Genomic DNA, 16,890 nt, shown 5'->3' on the forward strand with positions numbered 1-16,890 from the left:
CACCTGTGACCTGTTGGGGCACGTGAAACAGCTGGTCCTGTGGATCCAGGATACAGGGCAACACAGGATAACCGGGAGGAGTCCTCGTGAGGATCCAGTATGGATGGTGTCTCAGAAGCCGGCGACTTTGAACCAGACCAGTGACTCATTGCAATGAACATTTGCCAGTGAAGATGTGTGGGCAGAGGGGTATTCTGTGGGACACACTGCGACACACAACAGCTTCCATGATGAGGTGTTTTCTAGGCATGTGTGTGTGTGTGATTTTGGAGGGAGGTTGCAAAGGCAGAGAGCAGATACGAGGGAACTGGGAGATGAGTGGACTAGGGTGCATGATGTGAGACAAAGAATCAATCAAAAGATATTTTTTAAAAAAGTAGAACAGACATGGGGCTTGCACTCGCCAATCCTTGCTTCTTCGTATCCACTTAGCTGCTTATCTTGTCTGCTCTCTGAAAGCAACTGGGATTTCAGGTTCTTCTACAGACTGCAGAGCCCGTAACACCCTCACCACTCAAGTGGCGTTGCTATTGAACTTCAGTTTCTTAAGTGAAATGAACTTATTTGCTTCAAAAGTAAGCTTCCTGTCCTTCTTCTTGCCCCGTGGCCCCTGGTCTACAAAGGGGGCTGCAGTTGCTCTGCTTAAAAGCCGCTGACCCGCTGACCCCGTGGAGGCCGCTGGAGAAGGAGTGGAGAGCCTCTCTGTGCACCTCTTTCTCCAGGCACGAGGCCATCGACGTGCATTTTGGAACTCCATGAGACCTATTTTCAGAGTCCTGCAGCTTCTAAGATGCCAGTGGGCGGAGAAGTGGGAGTGTCCTCTTGCCTAGTATATAGAAAATACAATATAAAATACAGTATAAATACCTAAAGTACAATACACATAGACTGGTACATTATGGTTCTTACCATATTGAAGAAGGCTCTGAAATGGCACCTTTTCCTCGAAACAGGAGCAATACTCAATATGTTTGGGATACTGCAACAAAAACAATTTAGTAAAGAACACTGATTTATTTCCTACGGTTCTGAGGGCTGGCAAGGTCAAGGTGAAGGCCAGTGTGCTAGCTGCTGATTTGGTATGTGGTGAAGGCTTGCGGCTGTGTACAAGATGGCACCAGAAGGGCTCTGTGCCACACGGTAGATGACAGAAGGACAAAAGTTCAGCTAATTCCCTTGGGCATTTCACATGGGTGTTGATTCCCTTGATGAGAGTGGGGCCCCTCATGACTTAATCAGTTATTTAAACCCGCATCTCAGCCTTGGGTTCAAATGCTGACATACATCCAAACAGTAGGGGTGTTCTCTACACAGGTACATGAACATCCATGTGGAGGTCAGAGGGAGCATTCTTTGATCACTGTCCACCTTAAATTTTGAGACAAGGTCTCTCATTGGGCCTGGAGCTCACTGATTTGGCTCGTCTGGCTGGGTGGGGTTCTCCTTTCCTCATTTTCTATGCATTAGTTACAAGTGTGATATCATGCCTGTTTTACTCAGGGTCTGGGAACCCAAACGCTTAGTTAACCATTTCCCCAGGGCCAAGTCTACTTCCTAACTACATTAGGTCGTCACATGGTATATGATATAGGCAAGACACAGTCTCCAAGTTCCTTCATTAGATGGGCTGGAGAGATGGCTCAGTGGTTAATAGCACTGTCTGCTCTTCCAAAGGACCCAGGTTCAATTCCCAGCACCCACATGGCAGCTCAGAACTGTCTGTAACACAAATTCCAAGGGATCTGATACCTTCACACTAATGCACATAAAATAAAAATTAAATTATTAAAAAGGATATCTATTAGATAATATCTAAGGTCATGTAGACGTAAAAAACAATGTCTATGCTAGGATCAAGTGCCCTTTTCTGGCTAACCTGGCAGATCTAGGGGCCCACAGTCATGCAGTTTGGCCATGCTGTTGGTGACATTTGCCATTTTTTTTAAAGGTTATATAGAGTCTCCCAGTGTCCACAGTTCCTTCAGCAGCCATTTGAGTCACAGGAAAGAAGAAAAAGTTCTCCAGAAAGCTCAGTATGAATAATGGCAGCATGCTGAGGAAATGTTCATGCTTATGACCCACTCACAGATTTTTGAAATATAGGTCAGATGGAGAGGAAGTGAAACTTCCTGTTGGAGTTTCATTTATAGCATGTGTCTGGAAATTGCTAAAATGTAATTTCTTGGTGTAAAATAAACTGCAGAAATCTGGGCTGTGTCCGTCTGCTATATGTTTATGGAAGCCATCCTGTCTGAAGCTGAGACGTTATAAAATCACATGGTGGCGTGAACAGCCACAATTAGTTTAACAGACGTGACCCTCTTCCTCAACTGAAAAGCTGTCAAGATCTTAGCAACCGGATCCAGAAAGTATCTGGGAATTCCTAAAGTCCATACAGTCCTATCCATGAAAAGTGCAGCATTGGCATTTTATTACACTTTCCTTTGTGTGTGTTAGTACTTTCTACCGTGTGTGTGTGTGTGTGTGTGTGTGTGTGTGTGTGTGTGTCTTAAAAAAAAAGCATTGGGCTAGAATGATAGTTCAGTTGGTAAATTGCCAGCACAGAGGAGGTAGAGATAAGATAATCTTCTCTGGGAATCAATGTCCAGTCATCCTGTCAAATAGTTGAGCTCCATGTCCCAGTGAGAGATCCAATCTCAAAAGCAAGGTAGAAGGAAAAAGAGAGCCAGAGGGAGGCTCAGTGGATGAGATCGCTGCAGTCTAAACGTGAGGATGAGAGTTGGTTTAAAAACAACAAAACAAAACACCCGCCCCCAAGTTAACAAGGTATTTAATACTATTCTGTGTTTTTATATATTTTCAAAAATATTTATTTCAATTGTATGTGTTATGTGTTTTGCATGCATGTATGTCCGTGACCCATGTGTGTGCCTGGTGCCCAAGGAGGTCAGAAGAGATGTCAGATCCCCTGGAACTAGACAGACAGCTGTGAGCCACCATGTAGTGCTAGGAATAAAACTTCAGTCCTCAGGAAGAGCAACCAGTGTCCTTAACCACCGACCTCTCTTCAGTCCCTCTATTATTTTTAAATACTTACATCTTTGAAAGCCGAGTTTCCACTCATAGTGCATCTCAGGTCAGGCTAGTTAGGCCATACTTTCTCGGCAACCACATGGTTAAGCGTTTATTATAGTGGACAATAAGCTCTGTATGATTCATCATCACACAAGTTCTGATTCAAACAGAGTGTTCCAAGTCTTTAGAATTGTGATGAGAGTCAGAATCACCGTGGAACAGACCTCTGGGCACCTCTGTCAGGGGATTTCTGGATTGTGTTAATCGAGGTGGCAAGGCCCATCCCAAGCGAGGGTGACACCATTTCATGAGCTGGAGTGAATAAACAGGGAGAAAGAAAAGGAGAGAGCAAGCTGAAGACCAGCATTTCCTTCCATCTCTTTGCTTCCTGACTGCAGTGTGACTGGCTGCCTCACTCCTGCCACCACCTCTTTATTATGATGGACTGTGCTCCCTCAAACTGTGAGCCAAGACACACACAACCCTTTTCCTTAGGTTTCTTTTGTCAGGTATTCTATCAGAGCAGTGAGAAAGATAATTTGAGTGTTTTTCAAACTCTTGGATTATGCCATGAGACATTGTTTTAGTTCCCTTTCTGTGCCTGTAATAAAGCACCATGACCAAAAGCAACGTACAGAAGGAAGAGTTTATCAGCTTACAGTTCCGGAGGAATAAGAATCCGTCATGCCAGGGACACATGGCGGTGACCAGCAATGATGGCAGCAGGAGCTGAGAGATCAGATCTTCAATTGCAAGCATGAAGCAGGGAGAGAAAAGCAAAGTGGATGAGGGGGAAAAACTATACAACACTGCAAATCAACTTAAGAGGGATGTGCCTCTTCCAGCAAACCTCCTAAACCTCCCCCAGACAGAGCCACCAACTGGCGACAGGTGCAGCCATCACTACATATGACAGATATATTTACATGTTACAGGGTTTGTGCATAATTAACATGTATTTACCCCTAGAATTGGAACAAGAATCCAGGTTACCCAAATGACATGATCCAAGATGAAAGCTGTTATAATCATAAAACAAAATAAGTCATAAGACAAAGCTTTTATCAAATGCAGTGGTGGGAACAGCAGGTAGGTGGGTGACGGCAAAGCAGGGAAGCCACTGCTTTTAGGTCACAGATGCTATTCGACGACATTCTTAGCTTTGGGGCTGATAGAAACAGATAGTCTGTTAATTCAGTGCACCCCCAAAGGTTTTACCTGATAGTTGAAAGACGATGGGCTGGATGGGATTAGAAATTAAATCTGGACTTCCCAGTCCATATCCACCAACAGGAAACTTGACAGGCGGCCATCACCCAGAGACCCCTGAAGGCGATCCCTGAAGGAGCACAGCAGCAGGCTTGTTGCGGGAGGGAACCTGGAGCGGGTCAGTCATCATGGTGCCAAGGATCAGGGAGCTTTCCAAGAGGGTAGCCCAACGGGCAGTGCTCCTTTCCTTTGTTGTTATCAGCTTGCCTCTTGTGAGGTGTGGTGACTTGTCAGCCAGCAGACCTGTTGCTAGGCAACCGAGAAGGCTGAGGAAATTCCCCTCCCCAGGGAGACTGAGTGCCAGGGGCCTCCAAGAAGAATCTGGATATTAACAAATAAACAAAAATGTGCTGCTTTAGGGAGCAGCAGTCACCCCTCTACACTACTCTACACCCCAAATTTTTTTGTTTGTTTTTGAGAAGACTGATTAGTAGAAATTTTATGACCTGGGTGTGGAAGGGAAGGAGAGGAAGAATGAAAACAAAGAGGAGGAAGGAGTAGGTTTCATATATATATTATGTAAATGGAGGGCAAGTAGATTGCAGCAAGCATTCGTCTATTACTTTTCTTGTTGCATTGACAAAATACTTGGAGAAAGCATATGGAAAGGCACAGTGGCTTACTGTTTAAGTGGATACAGTCCATTGTGGTGGTGGAGATGAGAGTAGCTTTATGGTAGCAGTGGGCGCTCAGCTGGGACTCCTTGTTTCTGTGTATCTTGGTGGAACAGCAAGTGGGAGATGTGAATGTTGGTCCTCCTTACACTTTCTCCTTTTCTGTTTATCCCAAGAATTCGAGGAGAAAGACCACTGACCCAAACCATCATGACCAAATTAAAGCAAGCAACTAATTAAAGCAAGCTTTATTCTTGTACACGGGCTGTCTCCCCCTAAAGATGGGGTTCAAGAGGTCAGCATTGGACATAGGCAAACGAGGCTTTTATAGATCGGGGGAGTGGCTTTCCAGCATCAAATTATCTTGCTCTGACCTCAGTCTCCTTAACAGCATTCAGCTCCTACCTGCTGTCTCTCACCTAAGGTCCTTTCAACTATCAGGTAAAACCTTTGGGGGTGCACTGAATTAACAGACTATCTGTTTCTATCAGCCCCAAAGCTAAGAATGTCATTGAATAGCATCTGTGACCTAAAAGCAGTGGCTTCCCCACTTTGCTGTCACCCACCTACTGCTGTTCCCACCACTGCATTTGATAAAAGCTTTGACTTATGACTTATTTTGTTTTATGATTATAACAGCTTTCATCTTGGATCATGTTATTTGGGTAACCTGGATTCCTGTTCCACTCAAATTTGGCTCAGCATAAACTCTCTTCCTGCCTTTGAGGTAAAAAAAAAAAAGAAAGAAAGAAAAGAAAAGCTGTGTTTTGCACTGACAAAAATCAAAGCACAAACTAAGCAACATGGGAAAATTCACACTTGGCTAAGACTGAGTGGAGCTGGTTCCCCATTCAAGGCTGACCACCCTGAGGAATAAATTAATTTTTTTCTCTTGCTGTATAATTTCCGAACCCACCAAAAGCAAAGGGCAAGCTGGAAATCTTTAGCTGCAAGAAGAAAAGGCTGGAAGGAAACTGAGCTACGGCCCTGAGCGCGCTGACACTGGCTGACTCTGAAGAGTGGTCATTTGTATTCCAGCTGCAAACCAGGCTGGTCATTGGCCTTTTCTAAAAGGATTCTGCTAGCAAGATCGCTCTCACCTGCGGGCCAAGAGAGGCAGCTGAACAGAGTTGCTCACCTATTTATCAGTTCTGGTCTCTTCCCAGGGTTCTCCCCACTAGGAATTCGTGAGCACTCAGGCACTTTAGGCTCAGAGAGCGTGCTCAGAGAGCGGCAAGGGATGTGCTGGGGAGGCCCTTCAACTCCTGTGGAAGCTTCTTTAATCTCCAGCGTTGCAGGGGCATGGTGGGGTCTTAGGTGGCTGAACAACAGAGAACGGGGAGGGGGGCCCACAAGGCTTCTTTAGATCCTCACTTCAAAGGAACAAAATCCTCAGTGCTTCCCATGGGATTTTAGGAACCTAAGCTGAGATGTTAAAGCCCGATGGGGCTGAGGGCTGGAGAGATGGCTCAATGCTTAAGGCACTTGCTAGTTTTGCCTGGGCCCCAATTTGGTTCTTAACTGCCTATAACTCCAGTTCCAGGGGATCCAATGGCCCTTCCTGGCCTCCATAGGCGCTGAATGCATGTGGTGCGTATAGACTCGGGCACTTGCACACATACACGAAAGTTTAAATCAAGCAGAACTGAAGAATAAACTATGAAGTGACCTAAGGTACAGGAAAGCCTTGTCTTTGTGCGCTGTACCTGACATATGGGCACCAAGGTCCCCCCCCCCCCCCATCACAGTTTGCCTTTTCCTTCCTCTCTCCCACTGCTTTAAAGCCTATATTATTTGTGTGTGTGTGTGTGTGTGTGTGTGTGTGTGTGTGAAAAGTGTATCCTGGGATCCCGGATACACCCTTGGTTTTCTTGTAATTACCTATGGTCCTATAGATTTGTTGGCTCAGACTGTGTAGCAAAATGCTCGGAGAAGGTTTGTAATCAGCAGAGCTTAAGTTTTAGTCCTGAAGGCTGGAAGTCAGGATCAAAGGGTATGTATGAGGTAGAGGGCTGGCTTGCAAAGGACAGCCTTCTGGTGTGTCCTTGCAGGACCTATTTTCTGTCTCCTTCCTTCTCCACTCCCTGTAAATGTCTATCTAAGGTAGCAGCAAGGCAGAGAGAGATGGTGAAAGGGAGGGGACCCCTCAGTCAAGAGTCTGGCTGAAGCCCCTCAGCACTGGGGAGTCAAGAATTCCAGCTGGGTCCTCTGCATAGATGTCATGGCTGAGTAGCTTGGGGTTCTTGTGGAATCCCAACAGTGGGGGTGGGAGGGCTGTCTCTGATTCCTTTGCCTGCCTGTGGGACCTTTTTCTCCTACTGGGTTGCCTTGTCCAGCCTTGATGGTATGTGCCTGGTTTTATTGTAGCTTGTTATGATGTGTTTGGTTGATGTCCCTGGGAGGGCTGTTTTTTTTTTTTTTTTTTTCTGAGGGGAGGCAGAGGAGGGTAGTGTGTCTGGGGGAGAGTGTAGAGATGGGGGAGGAGAAGAAAAGAAGTAGAAGAAGAGGAAGAAGAAGAGGAGGAGGAGGAGGAGGAGGAGGAGGAGGAGGAGGAGGAGGAGGAGGAGGAGGATTCCAGAACAATTAACAAAGTTTGCTGTGGAGTTTGCCTACTGAGAGGCAATATTCCTTTTACATATAAAGTTCAACCAAGAGTCTCAAAATAGTAGCCAATAATGTTTAAGGTCTCAGTGGGTACGATCAGATGCCTGTCTCTGTTCTCAGCTGCCAACCTACCATTTTCTGGGGGCTCTTACCCACAAGACTGTCGACCCCATTTACAGTAAAGGATGGGTCTTCAGTTCCTTGTGTAGTCTTTGTGATCCACAGGTTCACCTTATCGGACTGCACCGTTCACTCGGGGCTGCACACCCCTCTAGGCACCGCCTTTGCTCCATCTCTCTTCCCACGGCTTGCCTTCACATACCCGCCTCCCTTCCCCCTCTGTGGATCACCGCGACGAGTTTCTCACTGGCTTTCTTGCCTCAAGTCGACCACTGTCCCCAAACCCATCAAAATGCAAGGCCCTGGGATCAGACCCCCCTAGAGCTGGCGTGATGGGCGAGCCTTGCTACACGGAAACCGAACCCAGGCCCTCCGCAGGAGCAGCCTTGTCCTCGCCCTCCCCCCCCCCCCAGCTGCCTTCCCGGCCCTGACAGCAAACATCCACGGGCGGTGACAGGCTGTCAGCCTGACGTCTCGGGTCACCTTTGAGGCAGGCCTCCCCAGCAGATCAGATTCATTCATCTCGATCGGAGGGGCTGAGGTGGGAAGGCCTGCCCGCTGTGCGTGGCACCCCGACGGCCCGCGCCTCCTCCCGCGCGCCAAACATCAACCCTTTCTTCTTCAGGCCGCTTTGTCAGGAAGGGAGACGAAGGCAGCGCGGCGGGGGGCTCCGTGGGCTGCTGAGGTACGACGCCGTGGTGTGCTTTGTGGTGCGTTGTGACGGGCTGTGTTGTGGTGCGGTGCGGGTGCTGTGACGTGTTGAGAGGTAGGGTGGTGTACGTCTGGGGTGTGATACGAGGCGGGAAGGGGGCACTCTGGGGAGAGGCTGCTCTCCAATAGCTCCAGGGAAGAGCTGCAGCCTCGAGCCCCTCCGTCACCCGGCTTGTCGCTGCCCTCTCTCTTCAGGACGCTCTGTTCTCTGAGGTGGGGGAGAAGAGTGCCCTGCCCCGGGTCAGGGATGGAGAGAAAATAGAATCCGATGTGGGTTAGCAGTAGGATGCGGAAGGAAGAAAAGCTAATTCGCTTACAGCCTGCCGAGAGCCAGCCATACATCCCGGTGGGAGACAGGGGCAGGCAGAAGGCTTCACCTTCTTAAATAGAACTCTGTTTTGACATTCTGCTGGCTGCCGCGCCCCCACGCATGTCTGTGTGGAAAGCGTTGGTAGAGATGCAGGAGTTTGCCTCGCGTTGCGCCATCTAGTGGCGAGCCTGGAGAGCTGCAGGCTGCTGGAGCTGAGCCAGGTCGACCCTGCCTATGCTCAGCCTTCCCCCAGATGGGAAGCCGAGTGACAAGCGGACTTGGCGTCCTATCAATCGGGTCATCTTGAGACGTTCTTCCTCTTTTTGTTTACTTGTTTGTTTTGTTTTTCGAGACAGGGTTTCTCTGTGTACCCCTGGCTGTCCTAGAATCTAGGGATCTGCCTGCTTCTGCCTCTGGAGTGCTGGGCATCTATCATCAGTTCTTGCCTTCCTTCCTTCCTTCCTTCCTTCCTTCCTTCCTTCCTTCCTTCCTTCCTTCCTTCCTTCCTTCCTTCCTTCCTTCCTTCCTTCCTTCCTTCCTTCCTTCCTTCCTTCCTTCTTTCCTCCCTCCCTCCCTCCCTCCCTCCCTCCCTCCCTCCCTCCCTCCCTCCCTCTTCCCTCCCTCCCTCCCTCCCTCCCTCCCTCCCTCCCTCCCTCCCTCCCTCCCTCCCTCCCTCCCTCCCTCCCTCCCTCCCTCCTCTCTTTCTTTCCTGGGTTATTACTGTGAAGATCTTGTGAACCCATGTTGAGGTAAAGCCACCCAGGAGAGTAGACAGCGGACAGTGCGGTTTCTGTAAAGGAGTCACCCCTCTTCCCTGCTCTACCCCTCCCCCACCTTGTATTCCCCTCCCCTAACAGGACTATATAGCTGTTCAGAAGTTTCTGTTGTAGTCACTGTTGTGTTGAAATTAGTTGGGAACCAGAGTAAGAAGCTGTGTGGGGACAAGAGCAGGTTAAAGGCATGGATCTGGGACACCACCAAGGCCCTGCCCCTCTGCACTGTGAGGCCTTCCTAGGACTTGCTGTCTCACATGAGATCTTACCTGCCGCGTTCCATCATCGTAGGCATCCAGAAAGAGGGGATTGTTCATTTCTAACTGGGGGGTTGGCGTCAGTGATTCAGGTCTTACGTTTCCTAGGTTGTTCTATATTATCATTGTTGCTGCTGATGCTGACAGGTCACTTTCTGTCCCTAGCTGTCCTCTGGCTCATATAGACCCATCTTGAAAGCTGGCATCAAAGGCACGTGCCACCATACCTGGCTACCTTGCTAACCTGTCAGATCATCTCCAGGCCTGGAGTAGTACGAGCTTTATGAGCTAACGTGACATTTACAAGAAGAGAAGGTCAGAGACTCCAGTGCAGAATCACCTGCGGAAGACAAGCATCACACGCACGTAGACTTACTGTTCGGGTAGAAGGTGAGAGGAAACAACAAATATTAGTGTTTGTTCTCACGGATTTTCTTAAACCTTAGGATGGTCCCTTCCCAGCAAGCCTTTGCATCTAGGCATGTGTCTGCAGAGGTCAGCTCTTTCAGGAATGCTGCTCTTCCTGTGGCTTTTGCCTCTGTCTCCTTTGACAGGCTGGTTTTGAAAGATGGGACTCAGCTGCTGAGCATTCTCAACCTGGTAGGAGGAAGACCCCTCTCAGGAGAGGCGATTCCCACAAACCCTGAGTCTTCTTGGGACCCATGGGTTAAGATCTGTGACTTTGCTGTGGATTCCATGAGCTGGATTCTATTAGTCTTGTGGGCTGTGGCACTAGCTGAGCTGTCAGTAATGGTCCAGTTTTCATCTCATCGAGCTGAGCCATCACCAGGGCACTGAGGAGTTGCTCAAGTCAGGAACCGGAAAAGGCTCACCCTGCCCTCTTCCCCCCTCTTTCTTCATCAGACACAGACGATATCCTTCCTAAGTTTCTTCACCTCAGGTCTGTCTGGAGCACTCAGCTCAGGGTTCCCCCTTTGAGCTTCCTGGAGGTTTAGGGGGAGAGGGGTGGTGGGGGAGGGGCTGGGGTGTGCTCTTCGGCTCTGGCTCTGTCCCTTGAGAATCACCAGCCCTGTTTAGAGTGCCCCTCTGCGGGAAATCAAAGCAGCCAAATGGTTCAAGCGGGAGCCTGAGCTGTTAACTTGTAAGGAGGCCGTTCCAGTGGCTACTCTAGTGTGACAGACAAATCACACCTACACGCTAGGGCTGGAAACAACATTTGCTTCTGCTCGTGGGTTATGTGGGGCAGTGGGACTGGGCTTGTGTCTCAGCTGGGGACACCCAATGGCTAGGAGTGACTCCATATTGGTAGGCTGTCTCATGTTGGGAAAATATCTTCAGTAAGGCCTAGCAGTTTGTGCTAGCTGTTGGCTGGTGTTTGCCACAGCCTTCACACATGGGCTCCTCCCATGGCCCATATTTCACCTGGAAGCCACAGGCATCACCTCTGTCCAGTATAGTGGTGACAATCGAGTTAAGGCCAGTTTGGACTCTCAAAAAGGGATGTCTTAACAACCTCAGACTCACAATGACAGCCGTGTGGAAGCGTGTGTGGGTATGTTTGAAAGCTGCTAGAGGGATTGCCCATTGGGAAGCTGGGCACAGAATGTGAATTCTCTCTCCCTCCCCCCGGGGGTGCAGGCTGTGGCCTCACTGTTTTGCGGAACTGTTTCCCCTCACAGTCTGCCCAAAGATCTCCTGAGATGCTAGCTGGGGTCTCCTGACAGGCTCTCACCACGGCTCCTCTGCTGGCACGAACACGCTCTGCTTCCGTCGTCTTCCTGCCTGGCTTCCTGGTTCAAACATGGCACCTGCGTTTGAGCTTTGCCCGACTGCTGCCTCCCAGAAGGACCCTCCACACCCATCCTGCCTCCCTGTCCCACCGATGTGGTCTTTTAAACCTCGTGTCCACCCACTGCGCGTGTTCACACTGGCTAGGGTGCCCTAACGCCCTTTCCTAACAGACCCCTTCTCGTCTCCAATAACAACACTGCCCTGTTACCCATACTGACGTCACAGTGAGACTCGGTGAAGACCTCCTCAGCAAATCTTGCAGCTAAGTGTCCCTGAAGGGCAGTGCAGCCTCGGCACCGTGGGTACTGTGAGCAGGATGGTTCTTTGTTGCGGGCTGTCCTGTGCAGTGTAAGATATTGAGTAGCATCCCCGGCCTCTACCCACTAGGTGCCAGTAGCTTCCCACTCCTCAGCCATGACAAGTTTAAAAAAAAAAAGTCTCTGACGTTGTCCGGCGCCTAGGGACGTGAACTGACCACAGAGTGCCTGTGGTGTGAGGTAAGTACGCTTGGAGTGGCCCTCTGTGGGCCCACCCTGCCTCCTCCCACATCTCCAGGATTCTCTGAGCATGACATAGCCTTTTCCTCCTTAAGCCTCTGTACTGCTGTTCCTCCTGCCTATACTCCAGCACAGGCTCTCTCTCTCTGTCTCTCTCTTTGTCTCTCTCTCCCTCACACACATACCCTTGTTTGTAGGCCATCACCTAGCTGACATTTTGTTGCCAGCAGAAGCGCCATGCATGATGCGTCTTTCTTGGTTTAGGTTTTCCCTTGTCTGCTAAACCAGACTCTCACTCTAGTGTGGGCCTAATCCACCACCGTCCACCTAATCCCGGGGACCTCCGAGGACTCCACCTGACTCTCTGACGCATTCCTCTCCAGCGGCTCTGTCCCACGTCCTACCAAAACTATTTATTTTCTTAAATCAAGATACTCTAGAAACCAGAGGTCAGCTTCCTCAGAACGCTGTTAGAGAAATCCAGTACCTAGCACTGCGGAGCATTCCTGTCCTTGTTCCCCACAGACCCCAGCGGTGGCTTTCACAGCTGAGGCCTTTTCTGGAGGTGCTGTTGTCAGGGGGAGGCGAGGCTTTGTGGGCTCTGTGGGTGGTCTGGTCTGGCCTTGTTACTTCTGAGCCGGTCAGGGTTTAAGCCCTAACAGTTTTGTATTTCCCTACTGTGGCCTTGAGCAGTTGGGTGGGCTGCTGCTTGTCAAGGATTCTGAAAACCTGTTTTTTTGTTTTTGTTTTTGTTTTTGTTTTTTATAGAGCATTTAAAACTGATTCCAGCAGACGTTTTCCCTTTTCTTTGCCTTTTCTAACTGACTTGCTCCGATTTTGATGACGGGCATCCTTGGGGTAGTGATACCCGAGAGATCAGCTGGCTTGCCTCTAAGCGGCTGAGTACAGAGACCTGGTACTCCTGGGACTTTGCGCCCCCTTGTGGTCTGAAAGGAAAGGTTATCATGATAGAACTGAAGGCAATTATTTGATCTGCTGAGAAGAAAGAGAAGCAGACTCAGGGGAGCGAGGAGAAAAGAAGGGCGCACTAGGCAGCCCTGTCTGGAATTCTTGCCCCAGATAATTTTTGGGTGAGCACTGTCAAAGACTGAAATTCTGAGAATGTTCTGCCAAAGCTTCAGAAACAAAGGCTAGAGCCAGGCACAGCCTGAGGGCAGCAGGAAGAAGGACCAACAGGGAATAAGACATAAATAAAGGCAGGTGCCTGAGCTTTGAGATCTGTTGCCATCTCGCTGTGTCTCCTCTGTTACGGGGCTGGGGTGGGTGTGGCGGACCCCTCCTCTTGGGGCTGGTTGGCTTCTTGCTTTTCAGCATCACTTTCTATCCAGCTGGCCGTGGCTTGGTCAGACGAGTGTTTCCCCGAGTCATGTCACCACCCGCCTGTGCGATGGTTAACCGTTGCCAGGCCCCTCAGCCCAGATGAAGGCTCAGCACTGCGTTTCAAAGCGAGGCGGAGCTGCCTGATTTATCTCACTGCCTGTTCTTAAGGCCAACCTTTTCTGAGGGCTGGGGATAGCACTCAACCTTTTCCTCTCGCCTTAACAAACCCCCTCAGGACGTGGAGGAAGCCACAGTCCCCACGTTTTCTCAGTCCAAATGTTGTATGCTCTTCATACGTGTCTTTTCAGGCTACATAGGATGCCTAGTGGCGGGACTGGGGCAATGTGTTCCCTGACAAAATAAGATGTAAGTCTGAATGACACATTGAATAAGAAGTAATGTTTTGGCTCAGAGGAACTAAGCATGGAGGCTTCAGGAAGTTCTCTGGCCACCCCTGTTTCAAAAACAAAACAAAACACACACACACACACACACACACACACACACACACACACACACACCAAGCAAACAAGAGAGGGCTGGAAAAATGGCTCAGCTGGTAAGAGCATTGTCTACTCTTCCAGAAGCTCTGAGTTCAATTCCCAGCAACCACATGGTGGCTCACAACCATCTATACTGGGCTCTGATGCCCTCTTCTGGCATGCAGGAGTACATGCAGAGAGAGAACTCATCTCCATAAAATAAATAAGTAAATCTTAAAAACAAAACAAAAAAACAAGTGATTCCTGAGTTCCATAGATGTTTAAACAGCCCCTCCCCTAACACACACACACACACACACACACACACACACACACACAGGACTGACCATGAAACCCTCCACTCTAGCTGTATATCCTAGCCAACTGCTGTGGGTTGAGCCAAGGCTTAGGCTACAGCAACACTCACCTGTGTGGTGGCCTCAGTTCTCTCTCCCACGTGGAGAGCTGCTTGTTTGTCAAGCTGCTTTGTTATTTGTCAAAAAACAAACAAACAAACAAACAAACATGTTTTTACCCTGGCCTTCACCTTGGGACAGAGAAAAGAAGTTTCGCCAAGTTCCTTAAAGCTTGTTTCAAGTGCCTTAAAGCTTGTCTGTGTGACCTTGGGCCATATCTGCTATAGGGAAGTAGTTTTAGAAAAGTTCGGTGGTTCCACGAACTTTTCTTTTTGTATTGATGTGACTTGTTATTGCTTTGCCTATAAAAAATGAATCGTGGAATAAACCCATGCTGCAGTCTTACTGACAGCCCTCTCTTGAGCCGATCCCATGTGTAGTGTGGCTTGCTTTAATTATTTCAATCCTCACTTCCCCCTCAGGAACTGTGCGACTCTGCCGGAAGGCTCCGGCACTCCCATGTCTGTCTGTCCTCATGTCTCCACCAGATTTTATCCGAATATTCCTCCAATGAAAACCTGGACTTTTCGTTAACATTTTTCCTGAGTTACATTCCTGAGGTTCCTCCTACCTTCATCTCTTCCTTCCTGCCACTGGAACCTTCCATAGATTCCTCTCCTCCCTCCTGGACAGCAATGGTGCTCATTTTGGCTTCTTTCAACTTGTTCAACCTCTACAACCTCACTGCTCAGCTCCTCTGTCTCTGGGCTGTCGTGAGCTTGGTATGGTATAGAAACGATACCGACTAGGAGTCTAGATTGGGTTTGTTATCTCTGCCAGTTATAGAATTAGAAGGCACTGCTGGTCATTGTGGCACAATCCTTTAATTCCACAGCTTGAGAGGCAGAGGCAGGCAGATCTCTGGGTTCTATACCAGCCTGGTTGACAGAGCGAGTTCTAGGACAGCCAGGGCTACACAGAGAAACCCTGTCTCAAGAAAACAAAATGAAAGAAAGAAAGAAAGAAAGAAAAAGAGAAAGAAAAGGTAGGAAAAAACAGCAAGTAGCAGCAGGGGAATCTCACCATAGACAGAATTAGCAGTTAAGAAAGGTGTTTATTGGGGTGTGGGGAAACACACATGAGCACACACAAAGAGGCCCTCTGTGAAGCAGAGCAAGGACTCAGCAAGCTGAAAAAATCCAGTCTGTCCTTGCTGCCTGAGGGCTCTGAGGCCTTGGAAGAGTCTTCCTCCCCTACTTTAAGCTCCATGAGTTGCTGTACAACTGTTGCATGACAAGTCCTGATCAGGCCTTGAACTTGTTAAGCTAGTCCACCAGTAGCCTTTTGTCTCAAGTCAGGAGAGTAAGGAAGAAGCCTACCAACTTGGAAATTTGACACCATTATTACCTAGCCACGGCTGCTCTCCCTGTTTGTCTGCCTAGGGAACCAGTCTAACTCCTGGTTTCTCAAACTTAAATAATAAAGCAAGCTCCGGATCTTGGTTTCTTGATCTGCAAAATGGGAATAATTTACAAACTCATGGGAGTCTTGTGTGGTTCTGCGAGGCTGTATGTGAATAGCTGAGGTGTCTGAAGGGAGCCGGAAGCCCAGAAATCTGCCCATTTGTACCACTTCAGGTGGTGTAGATATCTGAGAAGTGCTGGCAAACACACTCTCTGCACAGGTCTGTGCCCGGGGGGGGGGCGGGGGGGAGGGTGGGTATGGGGTAGAGGTGGGGCTAGGAAAGTCAGGTATAGGGCTGGAGGGATGGTCCAGCGGTTGAGAGCGCTTCCTGCTCTTCCAGAGGACCTGGATTCAGTTGTCTGCACAAACAGTTCAGTTGATTCACAAACTGTCTGTACCTGCAGCTCCAGGTGAGATCCAAAACCTTCTTCTGGTCTCCATGGGCACCAGTTCACATGTGACACACACACATGCAAATAATAATAATAATAATAATAATAATAATAATAATAATGCTATTGGAATGGATACCAATTAAGTCAGAAGGTCCACGTGTGTGGAGATGACCCCGAAATATGGCCAGAGTTAATCACGAAGGCTCTGCAGAGAACAGGGCTTGGCCTGGTCGCTAAACTCTGAGCCTCCCTGGAGCCCTCTGAAAATAGAGAGAGAGAGAGAGAAAGATATATTTAGCTTTTCACGCGGGTTCATTGGAATAATTGTGTGCGTGGCTGTCGCTGGGCGAAGGTTCATACCTTGCCTTCATTGTTTTGTTCTGTTGTTGTTTTCTTTTAAAAATGCATTTCTTAAGGATTTATTTTCTTTTTGGGGTGAGAGAGAGAAAAAGGAAGAAGAGAGAGAAAGCAAGAGAGAGGGAGGGAGAGAGGAAAAGAGAGAGAGAGAGAGAGAGAGAGAGAAGGAAAGAGAGAGGGAGAGAGGGAGAGGGTCTTCAGAGGGAGGCCGGAGGTGTCAAATCCCCCTAGAGCTGGCATTACAAGTGATGGTGAGTCATGAGCCACCGGCACAGGGAACTAAACTTGGATTCTCTGCAGGAGAAGTCCATGCCCTTAAGCTGCCATTACTCCAGGCCTTCCTCTCTTCTTTTAAGACAGGGTACTCTGTGTAGTTCAGACAGGCCTCAAGCTCAAGTGTATGCACTGCAGGCCTATGCCATGATACCCAGCAATTTACTGGGAGCCAGTAGGATGACGTCAGGAACCCTGGGCCCACCCTGAGCACTTCAGCCTTCGGGCCACAGGCTCTCCAGTCTCCTGTTGCTCTGAACCTAGTTGAGTTTATGTTTC

This window comes from Meriones unguiculatus, chromosome 2 (genome assembly GCF_030254825.1).
Source record: "Meriones unguiculatus strain TT.TT164.6M chromosome 2, Bangor_MerUng_6.1, whole genome shotgun sequence".
Classification (NCBI taxonomy): domain Eukaryota; kingdom Metazoa; phylum Chordata; class Mammalia; order Rodentia; family Muridae; genus Meriones; species Meriones unguiculatus.